This window comes from Phasianus colchicus, chromosome 9 (assembly GCF_987193195.1).
Source record: "Phasianus colchicus chromosome 9, bPhaCol1.hap1.1, whole genome shotgun sequence".
Taxonomy (NCBI): Eukaryota; Metazoa; Chordata; class Aves; order Galliformes; family Phasianidae; genus Phasianus; species Phasianus colchicus.
The window spans coordinates 4,469,263-4,477,953 of NC_143444.1; positions in this window are offsets into that span (position 1 = coordinate 4,469,263).

Here is an 8,691-nt window from a genome sequence, read left to right on the forward strand (position 1 = left end):
CTCATTTTTTATTCAGCTTTATTTTTAAAGGGGTTATTTTCAACCTCCCCCCCATTCCCTTCCTTTGCCCAGACCATGGGATCTATATCTTTCTCATCTGTCTCAGTTAACACATTCATTGATACTGTAATTCCCTCCTGACAGATTGTTATTTGTATTCCCAATTTCATCATAAGATCTCTCCCCAATAAATTAGTACCAGCATCATGTACATACAATAATTGTCCTGTTACTGTCTTACTCCCTAATCTCAATTCAGTGTTTTCAAAAAGTGGTACTGTCATCCCCTTTCTCTACCCCACTTGTACCCCGTTCCTGGTACCAGGATTATACAGTTACTTTCTGGTGTCTGTACCCCCCCATAAGTTTTATTATGTTCCCTTAGAACCAAATTCTATAAAATACTAAAGGGCACAAGAAGGTGTCCATCTGGATATACACCCATCTGTCAGCTTGCTCTCTTCCCTTCTAAATCATTAATTAGATTCCTATCCTCTTTAGAATACCTTATAGGCTCTGATTAAGGTTCAGATGTTTTAAGTTTACCGTCTGGAATTAAAGCCAGTTCACCAATTTCTTTTCCTTCAGCTGCCTGTTCTGCCAGCTGATCCACCATCATATTCCCAGTTTCCTGTACAGTGTCACTCTTCTGATGTCCTTCAGTGTATGCTGCTCTTTGGTAGATTTACATCACGCTGAATTTGTTTTCCTTGTGTGTAAGCAACCCTTGCTCTTTCCAGATGATACCACGAGTGGGTACCATATACACATGCATATTTAGCATCTGTCCATATTTTTAAGTTTCTTGTTATTTCAGCCTTCTGAGCGGAAGTCCCCACAGCTAATGGTTTTGCTTCATTTACCTTGTCAGTAGCAGTTACTGCATATCCTGCCTTACAGTTTCCTTGTCTCACAAAACTGGTTCTGTCGATGAATCCAGGGGTCCTCAGCGTCGTCCAGTGGTTCCTCCTGCAGGTCTGACCAACTGGTATAGACAGCCTCATGCAGTCGCACACTGCTGGCTTGGAGGTAGCTCTTTGTTGGTGTTCTGGGTGTTCAGCAAATTGCTTCCTTCTTTTTGATCAGTTGTGCTTTCTGTTGAGAAACTTGATACCCATTTAAATCAAGAAATTCAGCAAACTCACAGTCCGTTGTACACAGTTCTCCTTTGATACTGTGGCATCCACGTACTGCAGTAAAGTTCCACCATGGAATAGAGGAACCCAAATCTCAGGCTCACAAGCTGACCAGTTCTCAAACATCATTGGGTTGTTCTCGCAACCCTGGGTCTCACTGTCCAGGTTAACTGAATTTTTGTTTTTGTGTACTTCAAATCCAGAATGGCAAACCCCACCAACTTATTCCTCAGCTTGGTTAATAAAGTGCATGGATTTACCACCATGGGTTGCATGTCTTCAACATTTCTATTAACTGCCCTCAAATCTTTTACCAAAGCATAGCTCTTGCCAATCCAAAAAGTTATTTATTATTTCTTTTATCCTCCTTCAATCTTGTATCCGAAAAGGGCATTGCTTTACCCTGGCTAGGCTGACTCCCATCTATAACTTAACTTTTATTGAGTTGCACTGTTTTTTTGGTTTTTTTTTTGGCTCTGCCAGGCACTCCTGATGCCTGCAGTCCTGTGTATACCTGATTTAGGATTTACCTAACTTCTGGGGGTACAACATTGCTTTTGCCAGTTTGTGTTAAAGCCAGACCTAAAATTTTCAGTCAATTGGTCTTGCTTGACAATTAGCTCCAATTTTCTCTACTGAATTTAATCTCTACATTCAACTGTTCTAATACATCATGCCCAAGTAATGGTTTTGGAGAACCTGGTGTGTACAAGAATTTATGTATTCCTACTTGTTCTCCTAGCCTGTATTTAATTGGTCCCCCCAAAAAGTAACCTTCTCTTGCCAGTAGCTCCTACAACTATTTCAAAAATCATCTACGGGTAATAATTCTTGATGTAGCACAGGGTAAAAGCCACCCGTATCAGAAAGTAAACTCTTTACCCTGCTTCCCCAGCTGCCTTCGGTCCAGTGGGGGTGGAACTCTCCCTGAGCCCTTCCAGGCTCCCCCTTACCTCTTCTTCTAGGTAAGGACATCCCTGTTACAGCTTGCTCAACTTTGCCTTCCTCAGCCTGTGTTTTTCCCAAACCCTTTTCACTTTCCAGACTTTCATCATTACTGAAATACAATGTTAGTAATTTCTGTTTCACTCCCTCCCCTCCCCAGGATTCCGGTGCTCACACTGGGACATCGGGTTTCCCGAGATCTCTGCAGATGACGGCTATTCTCACTCTCACTGTCCCGCCCCATCCCCATTCACAAGTCACACACCCTGCACAGTTACAGCGGGAAGCTCTCGCCCCCAGCTCTTTCTCTCACTCAGAGTTGTTCTTACAGACCGTGGGGGTTGGGGGGGGGGGGGGCTAGTGCGGGGGATGTGTTCTCATGCAGACCCAAACTCTAATATCCCGAACTCACTGTTTTCCTTAACCTTTTTGCCGTTTTTTTTTGTTTGTTTTCCCCACAATTCCACTATTTGTACCCTCAGTTACATTTCCATGTACCATTAACAAATAGATTTCCACACAGCATCGAGACAGTTTCTACCACTCCCTTCAAAATCCACAAATCAAACAATACAGTTCTTCAATTTCCACAAACACCCAGCATTTGCTCTCATGATTAGAGTACTCAGTTATAAAACTGGTCTCATTCTTCCATTTATGTTCCTGGTTTCTTATCCAATATTCCCCCTGGCTCACCAGCAATATTTTTCCAGTGAGCCAAAATACAACCCAGGGAGGTCTTCTTGGTATCACTTTAGACACTCTCTGTTGCATAACAGCCTCATACATGACATGACATAACATAATTTAACACTTTCACGACATAAACATTTAACAATCACAAAGACAGTGACAATAATCAGTACAATTTATCCTCAGGATCCTTCCTCTCTCTGCCTCCCTCCAGGGCCCAACCTTCCCTCTGTATTCATTTCCCACACTTGCATAGCTGCCCACCTCCTTCTCCAATAAACAACACATCAATGATAAACATCATTTCCATCCATGAGTAGAAATTAGGCCCTAGAAATTGATCTAATTGTTCTGCGACACTTATTGGATCCTCAATTAAGGAATTCTTCTTGAAAATCCTGACTTTTCTTCTAGTAAAAACAGCAGGCATTAGCATACCCTATTTCCCTTTGAGCTAAGGACACTGCCCTAAAGGATAAAGTGAAGTATTAGTAAGGTTAGTGTTAGAGAAAGGAAGGCTCTCTAGGTCCCATTCACATTACTCCAACTCGCTCAGTTAATCGAGAGTGCATCCTCTCTGTCTCTTGCATTGCTTTAGAAATCTAAGGGGGGAAGTTATCTAAGGGATCCCATTTATGATCTTTCTGCTTCTCTTTCCTTTTTCTTCTGAAGTTTGACTCCTCCTTGTGAGGAAGATTTTATTTTATTTTTTTTACTTCTTGCATCCATTAAGCGAGATAAGCCAATCCTGTTTCAGAAAAAGGAGTCAGTTTACTGATTACATATAAATACAAAGGCAGACAGGCCCATCTTCGTCAGACCCCTACTTTGGTCAAAATCATGAGTTTTCCCTGTAGTGGCTCTCTAGGCTATGTCTGTATACAGTATTTAAACATCTTTTCCCTGTTCTTTTCCCTGGTCTGGGGATTATTTTCCAAGCTTCTTTCCCAACGGGCTATCTCTAGGCACGAATTTGGGGACCCTTTTCCCTGTTCTACGGAGCTCCTATTCCCCATCCCTCCGGAATCCGATTCTTGGATTTGGGGCCAATCCCCCCGGAGCACCTCGCTCCGATTCTCAGATTCAATAGGGGTGTGCTGCTGCCACTTCGTCAAGTGCACAGGTACCGCACACCAACAGCTCCCTGCCGAGACTCACCCGAGTCTCCACCGACCCCCAAGGCAAGAATTAAATTCCCTTACCTTGGTCCATGCATGAAGTTACCGGGTCTCCAGGGGTCAAAGCACATGCCTGCCTGCCCCTTGGCTTTCACAGAGCCCGGCCTGTCTTTAACAGTCTCGGTTTCTTATCGGCCGTCCCAAGGAGTCACCTCGCCACCCAGACAGAACCTCTGAAATCAGCAGGGTGCACCTATCCTGTCCAGGGCAGTAGGGAGACCCTCAAAGAGGCGATAATTATCCCAGATGAGCCCCCAAATTGTTGGAAATATCCAAATAATTTTTCAGGACGGTTTCTCTGATAAAGCAAATTTTATTCGCAATTGCAATAGCGGGCCTCCTGCAAGCAGGAGAGCACAGAGAAAACAGTGTTACATCTTTTATCCCTACTGCCTGACGCTTATCTCTTTCCCCCCTGCTTCCTCATTGGCTGAGTACTGCAGGTTCGCACTCTTTCGCGACGCTTCACTAATCATACAAATACCAAGTAAACACAAATCCTTACCACCCAAACGCAAATATCTTAATTGGTTAATTGCCTTCTAACAATTGCTTTCTTAACAAGCATTTGGTCGTAACTTTCCGATGTCTGTTTTTTACAACATAAACATAAGCATAGCCTCTTAATTGTTCAATTACCCCCCCTAACATTTGTGCCCATTTTACACAGGGTCATTGTTCTGGTCATCCGTCTGTCCTTGTGTAGAGATAAGCTCGGAAGGAGGATAGAGGGGAATATTTTGGAGCCTGCATACGGCTCCAGAGTAGGACTGATTTGTGTAAAGGCCCTGACTCCTTGAAAGTATGTTAAATGTATTTTGCTTCTGCCGGTCGAATGAACAACATTACAATGTGTTTCCTAGTTCACAATACTATATCCACACTGTCTAGAACGTTTAAAATCTACAGCAGTTTTGTAGGAAATAATTTGTTAGGTAATTCGGTAATTATGTTTCTAAAAATGTTACTCACATGTATATGGTATTCTTACTTTCCGCATCAGTTATTTCTAAGGATATGTTACAGCTTAATTTTTTAGATCAGGAAAGTTGCCCTCTACCCTCGATGTTGTGGTGCAGGTGTCCAGCATTCCCTGACCTGTGTCAGTAACGCTGGCACTGTCATGTGCTGCATGGGGTCTCAGCAGCCTGAGCATGCTCTCACTGCTTGGCCAGGAGATGTTCCAGATGGACAACCTCTGCTCCTTCCTCGCCTCATCCCGAATTCTACGAATTGCTGGGAAAATTGGAGAATATCCATAGGTCTCCCCGTAGAGCTCTCTGCAATCTGGCAGTTTTGGTGTTTCTCCCAGAGGTTCTTTGAACAATTCCAGCACAGGCATAGCTATCTCGTCTTCTCCTCCCTTGCATTGCTGACTGGAGGAGTGGTGCTGCATTGACCTCCTCTGGACAGTGCGTGGTCTCGTTTTCTGCATCTTCTGGCACAGATGCAGGCAATGGCTCAAGGTGTCCTGCAGGCCCAGGACCAGCGCCCAGAAGAGAAGCTGAACGCACAGTTTCTGCTTCATCACACAGGGCAAGACATGCATTCTGCAGCTCTCCAGATGACTGTGCTGCAGTTCCTGTCTCAGCAATCTCTTCCACATTATGCTGTTCATCCCGCACTCCAGCATCCCAGGATAGGAGCTCTCCTGCCGCAGGAAAGAGGCCCTCCACCATCGATGTTGTGGTGCGGGTGTCCAGCATACCCTGAGCAATGTCAATAGCACTGGCACAGGCATGTGCTGCTTGGGGTCTTAGCAGCCTGAGCATGCTCATGTTTGGCCAGGAGATGGTCCAGCTGGACAACATCTGCTCCTTCCTCGCCTCATCCTGAATTCTCCAGATTGCTGGGTGAACCGGAGAACATCTGTAGGCCTCCTGGTTGACCCCTCTGGCATCTTGCAGACTCAGTGCTGCTCCCAGAGCTTGTCTAGAGACTTCAGGCACGGTGGTAGCAGTTACTTCTCTTTCTTCCCCCTCACACACTCTTGGGAACAGCACTGCATTATTGGCCACCTCTGGAGAGTGTGCAGCCTTGGGAGAATCTAGGTTACCTGCATCTTCAGGCACTAATGCAGGCAGGGGCTCCTTGTCTCGCTCTTTGCCACCTGCCTGCCCTTCTGGGCCCTTCTGAGCTGCTCTGGAAGATGGTGTAGTGGCAGCATGAGTGTCGCTGCTGCCCTCCTGAGCATCTCTCCAAGCTGCGTGGACCTTCCCAGCCTTGGTGGACAGCACCTGGGCCGTTCCTGCTGGTGGTCTCAGGGCGCCATGCACCCTGGAACTGCCAGCTGCACTTCGACGCTTGAGCTTGCGGCTGCAGCACAGCTCAGGGACACCACGCAGTTTTGTCTGGATCTGGCATGGCGAGGCCTGAGAACAGCTGAGACTTCCAGGGCTGGACCCTGGCTCTCAGGCCTTGCTGTCCCGTCCTGGACATGCAAGGTTCCCGGAGGTCTCGGGGCAAGGACTGGGAGTCTGCTGCCTCTAATGCCCACGGCACGTGCTCTGCCACTTGGAGAAGATGTGGAAGAGGCTGCTGCTGGCAGAGCAGGCAGCTTACAGATCCCAGAAGCTGCTGCTGCACGCCGGGGTGCAGCTGTTGGCAACCCTGCCCTCCTTAAGCGAGGCAGCAAGGGTGGCTGAGGCTGTCTGCTTTGGCCACTGGCACCGCCGCAGGTCACCAACACTGGAAACTCCCGCCTGCCCGCCTGCAAGAGAAGCTGAGGAGAAAGGCCGAGTGAGCGAGGTCCTTCCCGCTCGCGTTGCACGGAGCATCGAGGGCAGCCCTCAGCCCACGGGCAGCTGAGTGCAGAGGAGCTGAAGCAGAGGAGGGCTGGTCCCCACATGGCAGCCCCCACGGCACGGCAGCCCATTGTGGCAGCTCTGCACGCATGCCTGGGCAGCTGGCTGGGGGCCACCAGCAACGAGTTTCAGAGTGTGGTGAGGCAGCGTGTGCAGGACAGAGAGCTGTAGGCCAGGGGCAGAGGCAAGGCCCTGCCTGCGCGCCACCACTCCAGGTCTTCCCTGGGATGGTGGGCCTGGGTACGGCAGGGCATGCAGTGCTGCTGGCCTCTGTGCCGCTTCGTGGGCCATCTGAGCTGGGAAGCCCTCCCTGGGAAGGCTTTCTGCCCGGGGATGTACCCTGGCCATCCTCCTGTAGTCCTGTACTCAAGCACTTGGAGCTCTGTGCACCTCCTGTGGCCTTCGCAGGAATGTTGTGTGTGGTGTGGCAGCGGTACCTGTGGGGGCAGAGAGCTGTAGGCAAGGGGCAGGGCGGGCACCAGGCAAGGCCCTGCCTGCCACCAAGCACTGCAGCTTTCCCTGGGAGGGCTGGCCCGGGCACAGCAGGACTCTGTACATGGAGCTGCTCGCCGGGCCGCTCGGGCCCAGCAGGCCCTCCCTGGGACGGCTCTGCACTTGGAGACATAGATGGGCATGCTCAAGCTGTGTGGCCAGGATGTGGTCCTACTGGACAACATCTGCTCCTTCCTCGCCTCATCTCGGATTCTCCGGATCTCTGGGTGCACTGGAGGATATCCACATGCCACCCGTTGGTCTCTCTGGGATACGGCGATCTCGCGGCATCTCCCAGAGCTTGCGTGGACAATTTAGACACGGCCATAGCCGCTTGTTTCTTCTCCTTGTCCTCCCGCACACACTGACAGCAGGTATTCCTGCGTTGCACTGACCTCCTCCGGACAGTGTGCAGTCCCGAGAGGATCTGAGCTTTCTGCATACCGAGGCACTGATGCAGGCAAAGGCTCAGGGTGTCCTGCAGGCCCAGGTTCTGTGGCCAGAAGCGACGCTGAGCGCACGGCATCTGCCTCACACACGGCGGTGTGGAGAAGGAGGCGTGGGATGGAGGTGGCGAAGTCGCCAGCAGCGTGCCCAGCAGCAGCAGCGACTTCAAAGGCCGCCAGCGGCCCGGCCGAGCCCGGCCCTGCTGCTCTCCGCCCTCGGCCCTGGCAGTTAGTGCTGGCAGTTAGTGCTGGCAGTTAGTGCTGGCAGTTAGTGCTGGCAGTTAGTCCTGGTAGTTCATGCTGGCAGTTAGTGCTGGTAGTTAGTGCTGGCAGTTAGTGCTGGCAGTTAGTGCAGGCAGTGCAGGCAGTTAGTGCTGGCAGTTAGTCCTGGTAGTTCGTGCTGGTAGTTAGTGCTGGCAGTGCAGGCAGTTAGTGCAGGCAGTGCTGGTAGTTAGTGCTGTAGGCGCAGGCAGTGCTGGCAATGCTGGCAGTGCAGGCCGTGCAGGCAGTTTCACCAGCAGAGGTTTAGGTTGGAACACAGGAAATCCTGTGTACAGAAGGGCGTGTTAAGCACTGGAACAGGCTCCCCAGGGCGGTGGTTGAGTCACCGTCCCTGAATGTGTTTAAAATCCATTTGGATGTGGTGCTCGGGGACATGATTCAGCGGTGGGTAGTTAGAGTGAGGGTAGGATGGTTAGGTTGTGGTTGGACTTGATGATCTTGAAGGCCTTTTCCAACCTGAGCAATTCCACGATTCTATGACCTGCGTAACCCGAATTGAGGGCTATACGCTTTTTAGAAGGGATAGGCAAGGTAGGAGAGGTTGGGAATTGCCGCCTACGACAAAAAGAGGACAGACTGCAAAGAGCTGCCTCTGAGAAATAGTCAGGCACACGTGGGGAGCCTGTGGGTTAAAACCAGGGACGAGACCAACAAAAGACAGCTGGTGGTCGGGGAATACTACAGGCCACCAAATCAAGGGGAGCCTGTAGGTGTG